The sequence below is a fragment of the Aotus nancymaae genome, unplaced genomic scaffold, assembly GCF_030222135.1.
Source record: "Aotus nancymaae isolate 86718 unplaced genomic scaffold, 86718_ANA_hifiasm-v0.15.2.pri h1tg000049l, whole genome shotgun sequence".
In the NCBI taxonomy this organism is placed as follows: Eukaryota; Metazoa; Chordata; class Mammalia; order Primates; family Aotidae; genus Aotus; species Aotus nancymaae.
In genome coordinates, this window is record NW_026988463.1 from 25226587 (window position 1) to 25237473 (window position 10887).

A 10887-nucleotide genomic window follows, 5' to 3' on the forward strand; every position below is an offset into this window, starting at 1 on the left:
AGTTGGGCAACATAGTGAGACCCCTATCTCTACTAAAAACAAAAAGTGAGCCAGGCAGGCTGGCATGTGCACGTGGTCCCAGCTACTCTGGAGGTTGTGGCAGGAGGATTACTTGAGCCCGGGAGTTCAAGGCTGCAATGAGCCTTGATCATTCATGCCACTGCATTCCAGCTTCAAGTGAAAAAGTGAGATCCTGTCTCAAAAAAAAAAAAAAAAAAATCCAGGTGCAGTGGCTCACATCTGTAATTCCAGCACTCTGGGAGACCAAGGTGGGTGGATCACTTGAGGCCAGGAGTGATCCACTGACTGACTAACCCAGTGAAACCTCATCTCTACTAAAAATTCTCTACTAAGACCAGCCTGACTAACATGGTGAAATCCCATCTCTACTGAAAATATAAAAATTAGCCAGGTATGGTGGTGGGTGCCTGTCATCCCAGCTACTTAGGAGGCTGAGGCAGGAGAATCGCTTGAACCCCCCAGGCAAGAAGTGGCCAAGATCATGCCATGGCACTCCAGCCTGGGTGACAGAGCAAGACTCCGTCTAAAAAATAAAGCGGGGCGGGGAGAGAAGAAAAGAAATCAGACATAGCTGGGGCCATATCTTTTCCCACATCTTATCAACAGTGTGACCTTGGGCAGGTTACTTACTGCCTGGGCTTCAGTGTCCTCCTCTTTGAAATGGAGCTATTATTACCAGTGTCTCCAGTGCCCTGCAAAGATAAAATGAGACGTTGCATTAATACATAAAGCACCCAACTCATGGTAAACACTCAAGAAATGGTGACTCTTTCTAGTGTTAAGAACAATCAGAGTCAATCATAATGATGATGATAATTATCAAGGTCCCTTCACTCCTTGTGGAAAATCAGCCAAGTTATCTGTCCCATGATCAGGACCTCTCCTTGTGGACACGGGCTAGGACAGGACGTATCACTCCACTCTTCCCTCTGCTGCAGCCTCCACGGGATGAACACAACAGGTGGGATGCAGCTCCCAGAAACCTCCTGCATGGGGTCAGCAGGACAAAGAGGCAGCTGGGTGGCACCCAATGTCTTTCCAGTAGTGTCCAACGTGGAGGGCACGAGAATGCTCTAGAATGCTGAGGACCAGGCACAGTGGCTCATACCTACAATCCAAGCACCTGGGAGGCCAAGGTGGGAGGATCACCTGAACCAAGGGGTTAGAAACTGCAGTGAGCTACGATTGCACCACTGCACTCCAGTCTGGGTGACAGAGAAAGACCCTATCTCTAAAAAGATTTAAAAATACAATATTGAGGAGCAGAGGCCAGACTGTTCCCTCTTGCTTTACGTTGCTACAGAAGAATACCTAAGACTGGGTGTGGAGGCCAAAGCAACTCCATCTTGGATGCTAATCTACCAGGAAGGTCTCTAAGATTTCCAGTTTATCTATTGTTCCTCATGTAAGAGCAGGTACTTACTGTAAATCCTGCCCTTGGGTCATATAACCCTGATGTTCATCATACTTCAGTTGTCCTGCACATCCCTTCTGAACCACCTCTTCCCTAAGGTAATAAGCCCTGGGTCTAGGGGGTAGCCACGTGGGGATCCACCATCTTGACCTGCTACTGCCCAAGATACAGACATGGCTTCTGTTTGTAAGTCCCTATTAAATGTTTCTTTCTAAGAAACTGGATTTGTCAGCCTATTCTTTAGGCCTCTCAGTTTCCTCACACTTTAGGGTAGGTTTGCATAGATCTATCTACTACCAACATCGGGTAATTCATAAGGAAAAGAGGTTTCATTAGCTCATGGTTCTGCAGGCTGGGAAGTTCAAGGGCATGGCCCTGGATTCTGGTGGGGGCTTTCAGGCTGCATCACAACACAGAAGAGAAGGTCAAAGGGGAAGGAGATACATGGAAAAGGGAGAAAACATGAAGAGTATTTTTGCTTTAAAACAATCCACTCTTGCAAGAACTAATCCATTCCCAAGAGAACTAATCTAGTCTTGCCAGAGCAAGAACTCACCACCATGAGAACAGTACCAAGCCATTCATGAGGGATCTGCCCCATAATCCAAATACCTCGCATTAGGCCCCCTCCCAACACGGCCACACTGGGGATCAAATTTCATGACGAGCTCTGGAGACAAACAACATCCAAACAGTAGCACTCCTCAAGACAGCCCAGAGCTTTAAGCTTCCTCCCTATATTAGTCTGTTCTCATGCTGCTAATAAAGATATACCCAAGACTGGGTAATTTACAAAGGAAAGAGGTTTAATTGTCTCACATGGCTAGGGAGGCCTCAGGATCACGGCTGAAGTCCCGCATGGCTGGGGAGGCCCCACAATCCTGGCTGAAGGCGAATGAGGAGCAAAGTTCCATCTTACATGGCGGCAGGCAAAAGAGCTTGTGCGGGAGAATTCCCATTAATAAAACCATCAGATCTCGTGAGACTTCTTTACCACCATGAGAACAGTATGGGGAAAAGCACTGCCATGATTCAATGATCTCCACCTGGCCGCACCCTTGATGTGGAAATTATTACTGAGATTTGGAGATGGGGACCCAGCCAAACCATATCACTCCCCTAACCTCATCCTTTCCTGCTCCAGTCATTTCCAAGTTTTTAGAAGAATGCTGGTGGGCAACAGAGAGACAAAAAGCTATGGAATAGGCCTGGAGGCTGCCAGACCTGGGTCTGCTGCTTACTGACTACGGGGCAGTTTGCAGGGGTGTCCAGCAAGCCTATCTGCATCCAGCAATTTCCCTGGCCTCCTGCCATGTGCCTGCTCTCAAGCCATCTTCCCCTTTGCAACACTTGCCATATTCTGCCAACCCCTAATATTATTTCTTACTCCTCCTTATCCATTCTCAGGGGCATTTTTTCACATTTTGACATCTGAAATTGGAATGCACCTTGCAGACAATGTTGTCATGTCATCCCTATAGACTAGGTGGCCATGGTAACACAGTTGTCATGACCTGAACACAGGCAAACTCAGTTGAAATTCCTCACGGAATGACTGGACAACAGCTACCCCTCAACACCCCCTTGGTATGGAAGAAAGTGCTTCCCAGTCACCCCTTGTACCACCAGCAGGAGCACCCAGACTTTGGGGAGTTTGCTCTAAATCACTGCCACAGTTTACCCTGCCTCCGCCCCAGCAGACCAGCTATTTTCTCTGCCTGAAGCAACCTCCTCTCCACAGCGAGGTATCTGAATTACCCCCTTTCCAGTTATTTGTTGCTGTGCTGTCTTAAAACTTAACAGGATACAATAACTGTTACACCATGCTTGCAGACTTATGAGAGCTGGAAAATGGCACAGAGGAGACAGCTTGTCTCTGCTCTATGATGTCTAGGGCTCAGCTGGGAAGACGCACATGGCTCAGGGCTGGAACCTTCCAAAGGTTCATTCATGCAAGTGCCGGCTCCTGGGCTGGGAAGACTCCTTACGTGGGAGCGCCAGGCACCTGAGTGCTCCAGCAAACAAAACAGAAGCCACACTGCTGTCTATGACCCAGCCTCAGAAGTCCCATAATGTCACCTCTGCCGTACACCACTCCAGCCTGCCACTCAAAGGGAGGAGTGTCAAAGCATCTGTGGTCATTTTTTTAAACTGCCACACCCTTCACCTTTGATCTGAACCTGTGACATGTGCCTGTGGTTCTCCATATGTCATCTAACATGACACACTCCTCATAATTATTGCTATTTATTATTTCTGTTTGTTTTTTTTTTTAGAGTCAGGGTCTTGCTCTGTTGCCCCAGCTGGAGTGCAGTGGCAGGATCATAGCTCACTGCTCACTGTAGCCTCCCTTGAATTCCTGAGCTCAAGCAATCCTCCCACCTCAGACTCCCAAGTAGCTAGGACTACAGGCATGTGCCACCATGTCCAGCTAATTTTTTTACTGTTTGGTTTTTGTTTGTTTGTTTGAGAAGGAGTCTCACTTACTCTGTTTCCCAGGCTGAAGTGCAGTGGCACAATCTCAGCTCACTGCAACCTCTGCCTCCCAGGTTCAAGCAATTCTCTCATCTCAGCCTCCTGAGTAGCTTGGATTGTAAGTACCTGCCACCACGCCTGGGTAATTTTTTTTTTTTTTAGACAGAATTTCGCTCTTGCTGCCCAGGCTGGAGTGCAATGGCACGATCTTGGCTCACCACAACCTCTTCCTCCTGTGTTCAAGAGATTCTCCTGCCTCGGCCTCCCAAGTAGCTGAGATTACAGACATGCACCCCTATGCCCAGCTAATTTTGTATTTTTAGTAGAGACAAGGTTTCTCCATGTTGGCCAGGCTGGTCTAGAACTCCCGACCTCAGGTGATCCGCCCACTTCAGCCTCCCAAAGTGCTGGTATTACAGGAGTGAGCCACCACACCTGGCCCTCTATGCTCTTTCTTTAAATGCCCAGCACACCTGCTCTTCCCTGTGCCTGGAACTCTCTTCCCACACATGGCCCCACATGACTTACTCCCTCACCTCCTTCAGGTTGCAGCTCAGGTGTCATCTTATCAGAGAGTGTCTGGGCATTCCATGGAAACCAGTAGCCCCCACTCCACATGCATATGGCACCACTGTCCTCCCTCCCCTGATTGAGTCATAATATATATAACAATGCATATAATTTTCTAATTTCCTGTTTCCCACCACTAGAATGCAGACAGGGATTTGCCTGTGTGTTCACTGCAAAAATCGCACCAAAACTTGACATCATCCTTCACCCATACCCAAGCCTTTTGAAATGTGACTTAAAGCCTCTCCTATCAAGTAATAGATTCTCGGTCAGTGCAGTGACTCATTCCTGTAATCCCAGCACTTTGGGAGGCTGAGGCAGGAGGACCACTTGAAGCCAGGAGTTCGAGACCAGACAGTGAGACACCCCCACCCCCACCGGACTTCTATCAAAAATTAAAGTTAAAAACTAGCCAGGCATGGTGGTGTACATCTGTAGTCTCTGCTACTCAGAAGACTGGGCTGGGAGGATCACTTGAGCCCAGGACATTGAGGCTGCAGTGAGCTATGATCACACCAATCACACAACTATCCTCCAGCCTGGGCGACAGAATGAGACCGTGACTCTAAAAAAAAAAGAAAAGAAAAAAGATAGTGAATTCTCATTCCTTACCTTTGGAATCTGACTAGTTTTGTGACTTTGGTCAATGGAATGCCACTGGATTCAGCCCACTGAAGTGATTTCTGCTGTTTATGGGTTAAGAGGCTTGCAGCTCCTTGTCCCCCTCTTGGAATCCACTTCCTGTTAACAAGCCCAGGCTAGCCTGCTGGCTGGTAGCTGACTACTAGTCTAGCGGTCTCATTGTCCTAGCCAACAACTAGCTGATGCCGGACATTGGAATGAGGCTACCCTCACATGAGCAAGCCCCACCAAGATCAGCAGAGCCTGACCCAGATAAGCAAACTTCCCAGCAGATCCACAGACTTTTGTTTTAAACTGTTGAATTCTGGAATGGTTTTCTACATAGCATTATTTGTGGTAACAGACAACAGATACAAGCACTCAGCCCAATGCCTGGTATGAAATATATGCTCAATAAATATTTACAGCACAAATGATTCAATAAATGAGAAAAAGAAACATGCACCTTATAGGTCATTTTTTTTGGTCATTTTTTTTTTTTTTTTTTTGAGACAAGGTCTGACACTTGCCCAGGCTGGAATGCAGTATAGTGGTGTGATCATGGCTCCCTATGGCTGCAACCTCCCAGGCTCAAGCAATTCTCCCACCTCAGCCACCTAAGAAGCTGGAACTAAAGGCATGCACTGCCACACCTGGCTACTTTCTGTGATTTTTAGTAGAGACAAGGTCTCGCTATGTTGCCCAGGCTGGTCTAGAACTCCTGAGCTCAAATGATCCTCTGCCTCAGCCTCCCAAAATGCTGGGATTGCAAGCATGAGCCACCACTCCTAGCATTTCAAGCACATCAAGCACCATGCTTGACAAATATTTGTTGAATTAATGAGTAGAGAGTGAGTGACAGGTCCTATTTTGGGGGTGGGGGTGGGCAAGCAAGATCTTTTGTCAATTTAAGGACCTAAAAGAATGTCTCCTGGGGTGCTCTGGGGGAAGGCAGTAGTTTTGTAGTGTTTAGTCTATAAAGGAGCTAATGTTTGAGGCTGTCTTGACCAGGAGCTTTGGCCTGGCTGTGGCCTGGATCGTGGCTCCACGTGAGGACACAGAAAAGTGCTGATGGAAAAGGGTCTTACAACAGTAGCCAGAGGACCCAGCCCCAGCCATGAAGCTCTGGGCCTGACCTTTAGGTCAGCTTTATGCAGTTTCTAGAACCCTCTTTCATTCTTAGCTTTACTTCTCCAGGCATCGGCTACATTTCCAAAAATGTGAGTGCCATCTCCCTCTGAGTTTTCTGGAAAGCCAGTGAAAATGCAAAACCCTCGCCAGCCTGCTGGCTGGTAGCTGGACCTGACTTAAGAACTATTGAATCAAAAGAATTCAGAAGCAGTACCCAAGAACGTGTATTTTAAGAATTTCCACACCACCCACAGGGGTCCTTGGACACAGAACCAGAAGGGTGACCTGTGTCATTGCCAGCTGGTGAGTAGGGGGTTGGAATAAATTAATTCTGGGACAGACAAGAGAACAGAGTGTGTAGCTTGAGACATTTAACCACCTTATCTAACCATCACTACCTCCTTGGGAGGTCGGTTATCATACTGTGAAAGGAATAAATCTCAAGAATCCCAAATCACTAAGCCAAAGGGGAAAAGTCAAGCTGGGAACTACTTAGGGCCAACCTGCCTCCTATTCTACTCCTTGAAAAGATGACTAGTAAGATAAAAAAGCTACATACCTCCCTCACAATTTGTCCACAAGAGATTTCCTTGTGGACTAAGGACAGACAGAACTCAAAGTCACCCTTCTGCTCACTGAGATAAATGCGTATCTGGTCCTTTAAAATGGCTAATCAGAAACTCAAAAGAATGAACCATTTTTCGCTTATCCATCATCCATGACCTGGAAGCCCCCTCCTGCTTCAAGTTATCCCACCTTTCCAGACCAAACCAATGTACATCTCACACATATTGATTAATGTCTCATGTCTCCCTAAAATGCATAAAACTAAGCTGTGCCCCAATCACCTTAGGCACATGGCATTAGGACCTCCTGATGCTGTGTCACAGGTGCATCAAGTTTAGCAAAATAAACTTCCTAAATTGACTGAGACCTGTCTCAGATATTTAGGGTTCACCATACCTATTTCATGGACGTGATACAGAAGTTAAGAAATCACTTAGGCAAATAGCCTTTTACCCTTGTAAAAGGCTTTTCTTTTTAATGAAAAGCAGCCCCAAATCATTTTCTAACGAAAAGTAGTCTGTAAAGTTAAGCTGCAAACAGACAAGCAAGCTGGGAGATTACATGAATGCTGGCAGGAACTAAAGACTAGACATTTTCAAGATGGCAGCTCCATCTTCCCTTCTCTGCCAGCCACGTATAAGGAGCAAACAAGATGGCGCTGATCAACTGGAAAGTCCATTTGCATAATAAGATTAAGGCAAGGTGACAAGCCTTCTGTGTGCACTATGTAAACGTCATACCTGATCAAACCAATCTATGAGCCCTATGTAAATCAGACACTGCCTCCTCAAATTGGACTATAAAATTCACGCATTTGCTGCCAGCCAGTCTTTTCCACTCGGAGACCCCTTCCTCTAAAGAGGAAGCTGTTTCTCTTTCTCTCCTCTTCTACCTATTAAACCTCCGCTCCTAAATTCCTCATGTGTGTCCATGTCCTAAATCTTCTTGGCTACAACAGTGAACCACAGGGCATGTATCCCAGACAACATAACCACTTCAGAGGTGGACATTGAGGCTCAGACAGAAAGTATCCTGGTCTGCCTGACTTTATGTCGGGAGCTTTTTGCTTGTACCCCAGGGAAACCCACTCAACAAAACACCTCGTATTTTTTTTTTTATTTTGTAAGTTTGCATATATTTATTATCCTTCATTGAGCACTTAGATAACAATTAAGTTTTTTAATGTTTTATGTTTAATAACTGATCCCTCTTCAACTCTTGAAAAAAAAAACTTCACATGTGAATAAAAGGATACACATCAAACACATTAGAATGATTACCTATTGGAGAAGGACATGGAAGATAAAAAGGTCTAGAGAATTAAAACCAGAAATGACCTTGCATAGATCAATGATTATGATGTACCCTGATCAAAGGATGATTCCTTTAACTCTCTACAAAGGTTTTTGAAAGTTGTCAGCAATTGTCATTTGGGGAAGAGACTAGGATATCCAAATCTCTCAACACCTCATATTTTGTTCTCAGTCTTCACACAAGGTCATTTTAGGCTAGCTAGCTCCCTGCTGAAGGTCACATGCTGAAATGAAATTGAAAGCAAAGAATCACTAAATGAGCAGCCCTCCACCTGGAAAATCCAGGTGGCATCAGTGGAAGAGCCAAGACGTGGGAGGTTTTCATGTCTATTTTTAAGCAATTGAACTAAATTAAATGTCTCTTTCACAGCCAGGCTAAATGTTGTTTGCAAGTCTGGAGCTTTGTTTGTATGTATATATTTTAAATAAATTTGATAATTAAGTCACAAATGTTCTCAGCACACTTGGATATATTTAAATCACAGGCTTCTGATCAAATGGAGAAAAGTCACAAATATGGGCCTAAATGATGCCTTTTTTGTTCAGTGCCTTTTGCAGCATTCAAATGGGTCTGTCAGTTTAATGGCCAATTCTAAGGCTGCTGGGAATGACAGGAGGTGGGGGGATAAAACCCCGTGGTGAAAACTGCAGTTCTTTTAAGAAAACATTTCATCTGCGCCTGTAATTCATTTCAACAAGCCAGTTTTGAAAACACAAACAAGCTGGTAAAAGGGGTGTTTGTCTCTGCCTGACTGGCAGCACTCTATACCCACCATTAACAGCCAGAACCCAGTTCCTGATCATTGTAGCTTCTGGAAGCAAGGGGTACCAGGGTCAAATCTCCTTTGGCCCTTGCTGTGGTGCTTGTGTGGGTAACTTGGAGATTCTAGTGCCTGCCCTACTATAGTCTCTGTAGAGTAACTGCCCATCCACTGTCAAAACAGCTTCAGACCTAGTAAAGAGTGGCTTTTGTTTGAAAGGATTAATGCAAGGGGCAGGAGGGTCTATTATAATAGGGGGAGGGAGACCATTGTAAAAGAGAGCACACTATGACCACAAGGGCTAGGCCAAAAAGAGCTTTTCTTTTATAGGAAGGAGAAAACAAGGCTAGAAAGAACACGGAAGTGGGGTGAAAGGGTGAAATGATGGGTTAGTAGATCAGAGAATATATGAACCCGAGGCCAGCCTATTCTGAGGAGGGGCTGTCTGCTGGCTCAGGTCCAGGGTGAGCCAAAGTTCAGGTGCCTGGAGGAAGGAGAGCATCTTAACCAAAGTGGTTAACAAGCATTTCATAACGATTGATTAGTGGGACAAGCAGTTCAGGTAATCACTTATAAGACAAAGAATGAGAACTTGGAGGGTCTGTGTCTTGTTTACCTGCTCTCACAGGTAAACAACAGGGGGGTGTCCTGGAGTCTTATTTAAGTTTTACAGGGGAGGGCCGATTCTTTGCAGTTAACTTTTTTCCAGAACACAAAAGGGTGACAGCAATTCCTGTTATCTTTACTCTTTCCCAGGGGTACAAGACTCAGGGAAAATTCAACATTATCACTACTCAAGGTGAGGAAGGAGACCCAAGCATCTAAGATCACCTCCCCCTTGACTTCCACACTACATTCCAATAGAAGAAAAGGCTGACCAACTGGTGCCTCCTAAATCCCCTTCCTATAGATAGCAGGCATAGCATGGGGGAATCTCTCCGGAAGGCACTGTTTTTACTTAAACAAGATCAAACCCCCACTCCACTCCTCCTCCATCAACCAAGACCCTTTCACACGTAATTTCTAAAACTGTAAACCCAAGACCCTTTCATATGTAATTTCTAAAACTGTAAACCCAAGACCCTTTCACATGTAATTTCTAAGGCTGTAAACCCAAGACCCTTTCACGTATATCTAGAGTTGTAAGCCTATATAAAGGCAGAGCTTCCCTTTGTTAGAGGAGCTTGGCTGTTAGACAAATGTGTCGCCTTGCTCCCAGCTGAAATAAATCACCTCTTCCCTCCTAGTTCGGTGTCCGAAAGGTCTGTTTCTCGTGGCCGGTCCTGCTTCAAAGGGAAGTAACCTAGTGTAGCATATAACCATGAGGATTCTGGACCTGTGGCTGCTGGGTTCAAACACCAGCATCGCAGTGAGCTTGGTGGGTTAGGAGAGCTTTCTGTGCCCTGATATGGTTTGGCTATGTTGCCACCCAAATCTCATCTTGAATTGTAGCTCCCATAATCCCTACGTGTTGTGGAAGGGCCCAGTGGGAGATAATTGAATGATGGAGGAGGTTTCCCCCATACTGTTCTCTTGGTAGTGAGTAAGATTCATGAGATCTGATGGTTTTGTAAGGGGTTTCCCTTTTCACTTGGTTCTCATTCTCTCGTCTGCTGCCATGTAAGATGTGCCTTTTGCCTTCCAGCATGATTGATTGTGAGGCCTCCCCAGCCATGTGGAACTGTGAATCCATTAAACCTCTTCTTCTTTGTAAATTATTCATTCTTGGGTATGTCTTTATCAGCAGTGTGAAAGCAGACTAATACACTCCCTAAAATGGGGACGGGGATGATCATGATCAATACAACAGCTACAATTTTGATATTTTTAAAGCACTTTAGCACAGTACCTAGAATCCGCTAATCTATGAACTTATCTTGAGCAAGCCTGTTTCCTACTCAGACCCCAAGCCCAGTATGAGCATAACTTTCCACACCTCTGTGCAATGCTGCAAAAGCCCTGCACACTTGGAGCCCATAGGAGAGTGTGCTCAAAAGATAAAAGTCTCAGTGTC

At 45.6% G+C, this 10887-nt stretch overlaps 1 pseudogene; it reads right to left on the reverse strand.

Annotated features, from left to right (window-relative positions):
- LOC105725535 (putative elongation factor 1-alpha-like 3) overlaps window positions 1–677 on the reverse strand; it is a 53889-nt pseudogene extending 53212 nt beyond the window's left edge.
- Window positions 678–10887: the final 10210 nt, after the last annotated feature.